This window comes from Pantherophis guttatus, chromosome 2 (genome assembly GCF_059756535.1).
Source record: "Pantherophis guttatus breed Tessera chromosome 2, ASM5975653v1, whole genome shotgun sequence".
Taxonomy (NCBI): domain Eukaryota; kingdom Metazoa; phylum Chordata; class Lepidosauria; order Squamata; family Colubridae; genus Pantherophis; species Pantherophis guttatus.
Window position 1 is genome coordinate 58,381,284 of NC_142064.1, and position 12,582 is coordinate 58,393,865.

A 12,582-nucleotide genomic window follows, 5' to 3' on the forward strand; every position below is an offset into this window, starting at 1 on the left:
TATCTGACCACATGACCATGGAAATTTTCTTCGGACAATGCTGGCTTCCTTGGCCAAGAAACGGAGATGAGCACAGTGCCCTAGAGCCGGACATTACTGGACAGGAAAACTTTTACCTTTACCTTGCTTTCATAGATTTAGTAGTATCTAAAATTCAAGATTTACTTTACCAGCTTTGGATTTTTACTCTACAGTGTTCTTTAAATCAACAAATAGTAGACATAATTATTCTAATATTAATTATCCTGAACAAATTTGGAATATAAAATTGCAATATCTCTATAGAATCAATGAGATTTTCATGGAGTTAATCTTGTATTGTCTGTGTTCCATTTCAAGCCTTGGAAGATCCAAGTTCCTCATTAAAATATGGGAGATCTTATCTTCATTCCAGTTTAAGTGGTGGCAATCCAGAGAGTTCAATTGAATCAAAGAATTCTGCTGGAAAATAAGTAGTGTTAGTTCCTTCATTGGCAGCAGTGGCAGGAACAATATTCTTTCAGCATTCCAGAGAAGCATCTACTGCATATGGAATTGATTTTTCTTTCCATTTTATTGAGAGAAACTGAGATGGAGTTCTTTGAGAACAGTTCTTCAGGATTGTTAAATGTTGGCTAGATGAAATGTACATATTTTACCATAGTTCTTGCTGCAGAACCATATCCTCAGATATTTCTATTTCATCATTTTGATTTTTCTGAATTTTGTTTTTTCCAACATCCAATAAGAATTCAGGATATCTTCCTTCTCCTTCCCTCAATCACATATTTCTCCTTAATTGAAACTTGACAAAGCATTTCCATAAGTATGATTTTTTGGTTGCATGAATTCTGCACATCCACATTTCCTCATTTCACAATTAGTAGAAGCTGACAAAAATTACCACATCCCCAAAGGCCTCATTTTTGCCACATATATAATGAACATATATGTGGCTACGCTTCAATGATGGTGAGTTCGTTAGCGATTTGTGCATTAAATCTTTTCTCATGTTCAAATGCTGTTCTCTGGTCAGGATCAATAACAATGGAAACTTCTGGCATGTCTCAAAATTTGTTCTTTTGCAGGCTGAAGGGACTCAATATAGGGGTTTCGTTGTAATAGTTTCTCCAATAATTCAACAATCTCATGTTGAATTCCATCATTGTAGAATATATCGATTCTCAATTCTAAGATGTCTTGAGGATCCATGAAGTAAATTTGAATAAATTTGGCTTACTGGTTAGGATCTGGCATTAACTGTTCAATGTGATGATGGAATTCCCCTTGTATAATCATAGGATTCCATTTGTTCCTCATTGGAAGACCTTCTTTGGCACCAAACAATGTCATTTGAAAGAGGCAGTTATTTTGTCTGATGTTCTTCTTGAACTCATTTGCAGTAAGTTCATCATTGCTATATAGATTGAGCGGTTCCTTAGGTAGAGGTTGCACATAGTTTATTATGGCCTTTCCCTTCATGCAGCAGAAAATGGTGGTTTCTCCAGAGAATAGAAATGTCACTAAGCATAAGGGTAGACTTTAGTCATGGTACAACATCAGCAGAAATATTATATCATGCACACTGTACATTTTGCCTTGCTATTTCTTCCTTGAAGTCTTGTTGAAAGCAGATATTGTTGTGTTGAGGAACTGTCACAATAATTAGTGCTTGGCACATATTCTTGAACTGGTCTTCCCTTTCTCCTGCCATCTTTTCTTATTTCCTCATTCTCTACCTTTTCTTGCAATTCTGGAGAAGTTCAACCTTTTTATCCTCTGTTTCTTGAGCTCTCTTCATCCTTGCTGCATCCCAATGACATTTGGTGTCACCTCTAACCCATGACATCCCCTATCTCTTTCTACGGGACATAGTTATGCCGACGATGTTTCAATTTAGTTTAATGTAATTATTTTTACAACAATGTTGGACATTGCCGTTCTCACCTCAGCATAGATGAGAATTCCTGCCAGCTTCTCCACTGAGTTAGAGGAAGCTATTACAGACAGTTTACACACAACTCTTTGTGTCTGCTGTAAAACAGCTTTTGCTTTTTTGTACCCAGATTCTGACCTGGATTGCAAAGAGCAGATAATCATGATGAGACAGAACTTTCTAATTCGTTGTGCCATTGTGTGATCATTCAGAGTTTTGCAGCCTTGATCTGGTACCCCTAACCCAAATGTGTTTGAGTGTAAATGTGTGTGTATGTGGGTATCCACATCTGTACTTACCTAACAGAATCTAGTACTGTGATAAGCCTTCTATGGCTTGTTCAGTTTTGGCTTAGTAGGCTACATTCATCCAATCCTTTGGATAGAAAACAAGGATTTGTGGTTTAGTGTTTATGAACTGAGCCAGCAGTCGTTTATTCAAAAAGCTATGGTTAAGCAAGCCTGGCTTAATAAAATGGGTCAGGAATCACATGCCCACAGTTTGGGCATGGATCTACTGTACTGACATGCTTCCTTGGAATCAGTTCAGCTCTGGTGATCTCTGTGAGAAGAAATCACATGTGCATATTCTGTCCTGCTGGAACATTAGTTCCAGAGCTCCATGGAATAATCTGTCTCTTGGCCATGTCTTCACTTCATCCCTTTCCAGGGGGTTTGTTCTTGCAATGTGCAGTTCTGGAATGTATTTAAATAACATTTAGTACATTCAGGAGCACAGGAAACAGAAACAATCTGCCCTAGGCTTTACCAAATATCAATGAAATCACTGGCAGTAGGTTAAATATGCTCATTTGGTCAGTAGTGCACAGGTGCTATTTTCTAACCCAAAATAGATTACAGAAAATTGTTCAAGGGAAAACGATTTTCATGCTGTTTTAGCAGCCAGTCTGCTTATATTTCGGCTGAACTGAGAGAGAGATACCCCCCCCCCCCGCAGTGTGTTTTGTGAGGAAACAACCTTAACAATTTCATTCTCCACTTGGCCTAAGACCTAAAATATTTTTCTGACTCTTGAAACAGGCTTGCTAACTCTCTCTTTCAGCCAAAAGGCTGACATGTTAAATTACACCTCGTCACAGTGAAATTAAACACTAACTTTCTCAGAATCTTTTTTCCTCTGTGTCAGGCATCTATGTATATGTATACAGAGCATTTCCCTCTACAAGCAACATATGAGTATAAAGCAGGAGTCTGGAGATTGCAGAAAAACAGCCAAGTTGAGCCTCATTTTCATAAACCCCAAGATCAGGACTGCTACAATCCAACAAAAAGTATACAGTGGGTAGACAGAAAATTTTAAAAGACATCAAGATGGCACCTGCAGTATCATGATTGAAACTCTGACTCTTTTTTAAACATGTTTCACACATTAAAAAGGAGTAGAGATTTGATTATGCAGTGGCCATAAACTTGCCTTACCTGACTTCCCTTCCCGCAACTTCTCCATCCGGCATGAACAAAGAATGCTGGTTGTGTTAATTAAGAAGGTTAGATCTGATATATACAGTTGTATGGCAACAGAGGTAGTGACATATTTTATTTTCCTGGGCTCCAAGATCACCGCACATGGGGACTACAGCCAAGAAATTATAAGACGCTTGCTCTTGGGGTGGAAAGCTATGGCAAATCTAGACAGCATACTAAAAAGCAGAGATGTCACCTTGCCAACAAAAGTGTGTATAGTCAAGGCTATGGTTTTCCCAGTTGCAATGTATGGCTGTGAATGTTGGACCATAAGGAAGGCTGAGCATCAAAGAATTGAGGCCTTTGAACTATGGTGCTGGAGAAGACTCCTGCGAGTCCCTTGGACTGCAAGGCGATCAAACTGGTCAGTCCTAGAGGAGATCAACCCTGACTGCTCTTTAGATATCCAGATCCTGAAGATGAAACTGAAATACTTTGGCCACTTAATAAGAAGGAAGGACTCACTGGAGAAGAGCCTAATGCTGGGAACAAGTGAAGGCAAAAGAAGAAGGAGATGGCAGAGAATGAGGTGGCTGAATGGATTCACTGAAGCAGTCAGCATGAGCTTAAATGGTCTCTGGGGGATGGTAGAGGATAGTTGGAGGAACTTTCCTGGAGGAAAGTTGTCCATGGGGTCATGATGGGTCGGACACGACTTCACAACTAACAACAACAATGGCAGCAGAATTCATCTACAAAACTTTCTTAGTTTTCCAGACTTGAAACAGCTCAAAGCAGCAAAGTACAAGTAGTCCTTGACTTATGACCACAACTGAGCCCAAAATTTCTGTTAAGTGAGACATTTGTCAAGTGAGTTTTGCCCCATTTTACGATATTTCTTGCCACAATTGTTAAGCGAATCACTGCAGTTGATAAGTTTGTAATACGGTTGTTAAATGAATCTGGCTTTCCCATTGATTTTGCTTCTCAAAAGGTTGGAAAGGATGATCACATGACCTTAGGACACAGCAATGGTGATACAGTAAGTATGAACCACTTGACAAATATCTGAATTTTGATCACATGATCATAGGGATACTACAAAGGTTGTAAATGTGAACAATGATCATAAGTCATGGTCACAAAAGGTGATCTCATGTGCCTGGGACACTGCAGCCATCATAAATATGAGTCAGTTGCGAAGTGTCTGAATTTTGCTCATGTAACCATAAGGATGCTTCAACTGTCATAAATGTGAAAAACAGTCATAAGTCACTTTTTTCAGTGCAGTTATAACTTCAAACAATCATTAAATGAACTGTTATAGCGTAATTTTCAGAGTATAAGATGCACTTCCCCCCCCAAAAGAGGGTGCAAATTTGGGTGCGTCTTATACACCAAATGTAGCCCCACTCACCCACTGGCCCATACCCTTGGCCTGTTTTCGGCCTCCATGCGTCACTTTTTTGGTCTCCGCCTGCTGTTTTAGACCTATTCCAGGCTGCGATCGCCACAGCACATCACCACCTCCGTGCCTTGCATTTTTGGCCTCCATGTATTTTTGGCCTCTGTGCGATTCCTGCAGCCTGGAACAGCTGATTGGGGGTATTCCGGGAGGCCGATCCACCTGCCAATCAGCTGCTTGTGCTGAATCAGGCTGCAATAATGTACTGAAGCTGATTAGGCTGTTTGCTATTTGTTGCAAGGACGCTAGCCAAATGAATACCGATGGATCTGGTAGGCAGAGGCAGAAATTTTTTTTTCTTGTTTTCCTCCCCAAAAACTAATATGTCTTATACTCCAGAGCATCTTATACTCCGAAAAGTACGGGTAAGTCTAAAACTACCTGTAATGAATTTTTTGACTCCTCCAGAACAGCTGTCAGTCCAGAACAGTGTATGAAGTTAGAGTTGCAACTTAGCATCACTGTAAGGCAAGTTAGACTATTATCTCTCCTGTGAACCAAAGCAGGAGTTGGCAAAATATCTCTTGTCTCTTGTTACAATTCCCATTAGCAGAATTGCACGACCAAATTTCTTAGGTCCAATTTTTCAGACATATCTCAAGTGGAGCACATAGAGAGAGGAGATCCTATGTTGAATTGCTTTCCAGTTTAAGATCTTACAGGGCTCCCTGCTAACTATAGCAGGTAGTACTGAGCTCCTTTTCTTATTATGCTCTGCATATTCTGTGTTTTTGCAGGTGGGCCAACTTTTATATGCAAACTTATGTATCTATGCATTCTCTAAAATAAACCTTTGGTAAATTTTTAGGTAGCTTGGTGGTGGAAAGGGATTTATAATGGTTAGGAAAGAGTTTTCACACACAACTCCAAACAATCTTATAATTGAAAAAGTGCATTCTCAATTATTGAAAGATGACAAATTGATTAAGAAAATTAAGGAAGAACTAAATTTTTAATTTAAAGAAAATAATAACCAATATACAACGACCCCAAACTTATGGGATACTATGAAAGCTGTTATACGGGGAATTATAATATCCTATGTTGCAAAAAAGAACAAAGAAAAATATGCCCAACAAGCCCAATTTCAAGCAATCAAAAAATTAGAGACTAAATTACAGAACAGCCCACAAAATTCCCAATTACAAGTACAATTGATTTTTCATAAACTCAAACTCAGTTGATCAGGAAGAATTGGTTAGAAACTTGAAGGCAACCAAACAAGTATACTTCAAACAAGCAAATAAGCCAGTGTTGAGTGAACAAAACTAGATAAATATATTGAGTTTTAAGTATTTGAGTCTAAAGGTGTAGTTGAGATCATTTAAGTGAGAATGCAAAGGAGACAAAAACAATGTGTGAATGAAAGAAACAGCCAAGTAATAAGAAGACCTGAATAATACCTTCCTGAACCAGATTACAGAACTTTCAGAGAAGAGACACATAGTAAAAATGCAATACTATTTAGAATCAACTTGGTCAAAATTTCAAGGGCCCCAAAACTCCTTAGTGGACTTGCCAATTGTTTCCTTGTGGAGGACTTGGTGCTCTTTGAGATTTGTTGTTTGCTTGCTGGCAATTCATTACCCTACTAGGTAACATCTTCAGTGCTAGAAGAGAATGGTGTTTATATACAGTACTATAGCTTGCCCTGTCAATTGTGGGTATAGTTCAGTGATGGCGAATCTTTTTTTCCTCGGGTCCCGAAAGCAGGTACGCCTGTGTGCCGACACCCATAATGCAATGCCCCCCGCAGCCTCCCCATGCATGCATGCGTGACCCCCATGCTCCCCCCCACCCCCGTGCATGCGACCCCCATTTTTGTGCTAGCAGACCTCCCTGAAGCCTCCTAGAACCAAAAGCGGGTGGGGGGGGCATGTGCATCTCCCGGCAGAGACCTGAAAATCAGCTGGCCAGCGGGAAGTGCATGGGCATGCGCGGTGGAGCTGATCTGGGCGTTGGCTCGGGTGCCCACAGAGATGGCTCCACGTGCCACGGGTATAGTTTGTTTCATTTTCCAGATGACTGAAGAAGACATAAGGAGATCAGTTCTGTTGACCTCTCCTTAACCAATAGGAAAAAAAAACCTCAGTGAAAATGTGAAACAGGTTACAGGGCAATTGGCAATTTTTCAGAAATAAGATACTGTATGGGTACTTGCACACTATTTCAACAAGAAAAAAAAATGGAAGGACGGCAACTTTTGATTGAGCTACAAGATAAAGGTACCCATCCCATCCGTTTCGGTTTTAATTTGAAATTGGTTTTAATTGGGTTGTTTTAAATTGTGGGCCGAAATTATTTAATTACCTTTTAAACTGTGTTTTAAATTTTCTATGCTCTGTTTTATCTCGGCTGTTCACCGCCCTGAGTCCTGCTGGAGAAGGGCCGTATACAAATCAAATCAAATAAATAAAATAAATAAATAAAATAAAGTTGAGTATGCATCAATTATCATTATCAAATTGGAGCTAAGTGTTAAATGAAGTACTACATACCGTAGCTCCTTTCTAGACCTGTTGCTGTTCAACGTGTTAAAGATTTTCTCCTCTGTTTGAAATGAAATGAGAAATGGCAGTTAGCAAAATTTAAGAAGAACACAGTAATTTTATGAAGTGCAAAGCTTATGTGGACCAGAGTTTTATTTTTGCTCTGTAGCAATTCATTCAAGGAATATAGGAATATGAGAAAGTGTTTAATTGTTTTATATGATCTGAAGAGTTGTTTAATTGTTGATTTACAGAATGCGCACAATAGGTTTGAATTAAGGATGTTTTGTGTAAATATGAAGTTGAAAATTGGTTGCTAAATGTGATGACAGTTAAATAATGGAAGTAAAGCAGGCATGAAAATAAATGGAAATCCTTGTGCATGATTCCACACAAAGCAGGGAATAAACCTCTATAGTTTGATATTGTTATTTATGGGAAATTATATGTTCGTAGAGAATATGAAATTGTAACACAGGGTGTGTTAGTGCCTGAAAGCCTCAATGATTTTCGGTGAGTATTGATTGCATTGTATGCTGAAATGAGGATTATATATTTAAAAATTAGTCTCAAGACCAAAGCATTTGGTAGAAAAATGGAGAGAGCACGCAGGCATGGCAACAAGCTCAGAGCAAGTACAAGATTCAGTCTATCTGCATTTAAAAGACAAAAGTCACTCTTTTGAAGAGAGCAAAGACCACATTTTGGACAGAGAAGACCACTGGTTTGAAAGAGGGGTCAAAGAGGCCAACTATGTCAAAACTGAACAGCCATCTCTCAACAGAAGGGCAGGGATAAGACATCATCTATCTTCAGTCTACAACACAGTTCCAAGAAGGTTCCACACCCATTTGCACTACTCAGGTGACCTCCGATGATACAGATAAATTTCCCAGTGGCCTTAACGATTCTTTAAAAGAATGCAAATGACCAGTTGTCTGCAAGGAGTATAAATCCTTCCATTCCCCACCATCCAGTCAGAACTGAAGAAGCTTCTTGGATGAGAAGCGAAACATCTTCAAAGAAGAACAAGAAAGTCCAGTTGCCTCTTGAAAAAGCACCTTTGGAACAACTTGTTCTGATCAAGGCTGACCAAGAAAGTAAACAGCACAAACTTAGTCCTGGCAAACCTCTTTAATTCATTTAATTGTAAATTACTTTCACTTACAGACCGCAAGACTTGATAAACAGTCTTTCAGAGGAGTGTTTACAAACACTCACCTTATTTCCCTTGGAATGCTGCCAGAGAACTAATTGCCAAACGCAGGGCAAGGCCAAACTTAGCACAGAGTCAAACAGAGCTTTTCCAGAGCTTTTACTGACCAAATGAACTAATTGCTTCCTGCAAAAGCTCATGTCCCATTTGCTTCTCTTTTATGTCTTATGGGAGGGGTCAATCATCTCCAAGCCTTACTCCCAAATTGACCCTGTTTCCTTAATTGTTCCTGTCTCCTGGCAGCTCAGCACATGCGCATACTGGAACAGGCTCACGCTGTTCTTCTGCCTTGCTGATGTCAGACTCCAGAGACTCCAGAGGCAGCAAAGAACTACCAGATGGCCTTGGCCCCCTCTCTGCTTCCGACTCAGAGCCATCGTCCTAGCCTTTCCAGACTTCAGGACTGGCCCACGTTCCTCCCCAACTTCCTCACTGTCCGAATCTGCAGCCAGCTCTGCTGGCTGCTGGCAGGCCACAACACAACTATGCCCTGACTATGACTGAGAATCTCCATAGACACTTAGAGCAAGTAAATAAACTTGTGCAACCTGTCCTTTGTGGGATGTTTTCTTAAAAAATGTATATGGTAAAACAGAGATAGGGTTATGAATGAATAGAAATGAAGGTGGATTGGGTATAAAAGTGAATTAAATACTATGATGAATGTACAATGAGATGTTTAATCGATCAGAGGGAGTGAATGAGAATCAAATCTCAAAGCAAATACAGGAAAGAAGAATGAATGGGCCACAAAAGGAAGGGAAAGACCAAGAAAGTCATAGTTGGATAGATGAAAACTGCTAAAAGAAAGAAGTGTAAGTACCAAATGACAATAGAGAGTGTACAGACAGGATGAAATAATGATAGTTCGTTGATTAAATTTGTTTGCCACCCATCTCAACTACAAGGTTGGAAGGTTACTAAGATATGGAGCGGTATAGTCAGAGATATTGGTGTAAAGTAGGTTTGTTTGGAATTCCCTGTCTTCTGTCTAATGCCCTACCCTATATTGTGTAGCGTTTTTCACTTTTTTAATTGTAGAATGCTACTTATCCTAAAAGGGAATAGCATGATGTGAGTGTATATATGTCATGTCTGATGAAGCATTAGTTTCCATTTCTTGGATCACATAGAGTTTGACCCATTCTTTATAACAAATTATTCCCAGCCTTGCCTGGCAAATCCTTTGTTTACTCCGACTTCATGGGAAGATAATGTGGTCTGGGAACGGCTAGATGTAAATCCTTCAGGTATACATTTCTGATGAATCTAAATGCCCCACACCGAAGAGATTAAGTAATTTGAACAGAAGATTCTCTTTCCTACCTAGTTCTAGCATTAGACTCCCTAAAAGGTCTACTCTCACAAGTTAGGAGCCCAGTAATTAATGGTCACCTTTAAAGTAAGGCTTCCCTCCTCCAGGCAGGTGATGATATTTTGACCTTTTTGTACCTGGAGCAGCTTTAATCATTTAGATATACAGTAGAACTAAGAAGGTTCCAGATGGAAGCTGAACCTACGACCCCTTAACATAAAAACATCTCTGACACCAATTACACCATCTGTTGGTCATAAAACCGCATTCAGTATCTTCCCTAGTCGCTTGTGTTTTATAAAGCTGAAGGTTGAGATTTGGGACTGTTCAAGTTTATCCAGGAACTTTAATACAGAACACATTTCTACCCAGAGAGAACAAAGCACAAAAGCCCTGTACTTAAATGTATGTTCTTTAAGTCAGTCGAAAACAAAACAAAAATGAAAATAAGAAACAGTTGTCCAAGGGCCATTATTTTTTACCCCAAACTAGCGTTTCAGATGAGTTACATCTCATCCTTCTTGCTGATTGTATTGCATATATTTACATAAAATAGATAAGATTTGAAAATCTGAAAATATTATTTTTTTTAAAAAAATTTTTTTTGCTTGTGATATAAAAAATAAACGTAATCAGCTACATAAACCCCAATTGAATTGACAAGCATTGCTTTGTGCTTCCTTTTCTCCTTATCCATTCTCTTTTTTTTTATACTTGTCTTTCGGGAATTTTGAGCAAGCGTATTTTTTTTCCAAAAAAAGTTTTTTATTTTTATTTCTCATAAACACATTTACATGTACAGTCATTTATCCATCATTTTTCATTCATTTTATCTTTTAACTTTCATTTTTCATTTTTACTTTCTCAGGGCTGTTCTTTTACCATTTACCTTTACTCCAACCTTTCTTCTTCTCCTCCCCCTCTCTTCCTTCCTCTTTCTCCTCCTACTTTCTTCATTCTTCCTCTCCTTCTCTTTCCTACTTCCCCTTCCCTTCCCCCACTCCTCTCTTCTTCCCCCCCTTCTAGCCTTCTCTTCATGAGCAAGCGTATTTTGAGTGCATTACAATAGGTAACCTTGGAGATTTCGCTGGTCCTTTTAAAGTTTAGAAATAAAATGTTATTTTGCAATAAAGTTAACTTTATTTTAGTTAACTAATATTTTAAAAGAAATGTGATGTCCTAATGTAGGAGAAACACTCTATTCTACTCCTCTACTTCCATAGTTTTTCATTTCTTGTTCTTCTAGCATCAACTGTCTCTGCAGAGCCACTGGAAATGGTTAATTTACATTGGCCAGCTTTTGGGGCGCCCTTAGGCCAATCTTGGTATTCCCTCCAAACTTGGTGATGCCCCCCTCTTGTGCATGGGAGGTGCTGTTTTAGCTATAAAATCAGAGGTTTTCCTTCCCTGATGTTGATGTCTATTAGGAAAGCTCACACAAAAGGTTTTGGAGTGGAATGACCCACAAGATATATTATTTTCATTATAATATGGAGCTTACAAGTATTCTTGTTGAACCAGGGGTGAAATCCAGCAGATTCTGACAGGTTCTGGAGAACCGGTAGTGGAAATTTTGAGTAGTTTGGAGAATCGGCAAATACCACCTCTGGCTGGTCCCAGAGTGGGGTGGGAATGGAGATTTTGCAATATCCTTCTCCCAGGAGTGGGGTGGGAATGGGGATTTTGCAGTATCCTTTCCCTGGAGTGGGGTGGGAATGGAGTTTTTGCAGCTTCCTTCCCCTGCCATGCCCACCAAGCCACACCATACCACACCCACCAAGCCACACCCACAGAACCCGTGCTAAAAATTTCACCCGTGGTGAAATTTGGATTTCACTACTGTGTTGAACATGAATTAATGCAAACTTTGGGGAGCAAGTGAGCTTTAGTTATATTTACTGTATATACGTATTTCCCCCTCAATTGAAATTACATAAACTGTTTTTAAATGAGCTGGTTTAAAGTGCAGAGCGAAATTCTTATTCCAGAAAATGATTGAAAATTCCTGTTCAATGACTTAATGGGAGTTTTGCCCCAGAGCTAACATAGTCATTTAATACTTGGAAAAAAGATTCCCGTGGAATGTCTTAAACGCAGCGGGCATTCAAATTAAGAAGATTGGTTCCTCCCCATGAATTGACAGAATACCTACCATATATATCATCGGATGATTAGAGTGTTCGTGGTAGAATGGGATCAAACCACAATTCCAATCGCAATAACAAAAAGTAGCACTTTGTAGTTACACATTAGAGGTAATCCTTGCTTACTGATTGCTTGTTCAGCAACTACAAGTAGTCCTCAACTTACAACAGTTCACTTAGTGACCATACGAAGTTACCATGGCACTGAAAAAAGTGACATGACCGTTTTTTAGATTTATGACTGTTGCGGCATCTCCATGGTCACATGATTTACATTTGGATGGTTGATTCACATTTATGATGGTTGCTGTGTCCCGGAGTCATGTGATCTCCTGTTGCGACCTACTGACAAGCAAAGTCAATGGGAAAACCAGATTCACTTAACAACCATGTTTCTAATTTAAGAACTTCAGTGATTCGCTTAACAGACCTGCTGAGAAAAGTTGTAAAATGGGACAAAATTCACTTAACAAATTTCTCACTTAGCAACATAAATGTTGGGTTCAATTGGGGTTGTAATTGAGGACTACATGTATTAAAATTTGTAATAGTGCTTAGTGGGTGCTGTTTACAACCAGTTTTTGGAGTTCTGACTGTTGCAGTGCCTCCTCAGT

General features: G+C 39.2%; 1 long non-coding RNA gene across 1 annotated transcript; it reads left to right on the forward strand.

The window, feature by feature from the left end:
• The first annotated feature begins 1,296 nt into the window (after window positions 1-1,296).
• LOC117661947 (uncharacterized) lies at window positions 1,297-3,324 on the forward strand. The gene is made up of 2 exons (XR_004590174.2): window positions 1,297-1,381; window positions 3,062-3,324. It is a non-coding gene; the product is annotated as an uncharacterized LOC117661947 (long non-coding RNA).
• Window positions 3,325-12,582: the final 9,258 nt, after the last annotated feature.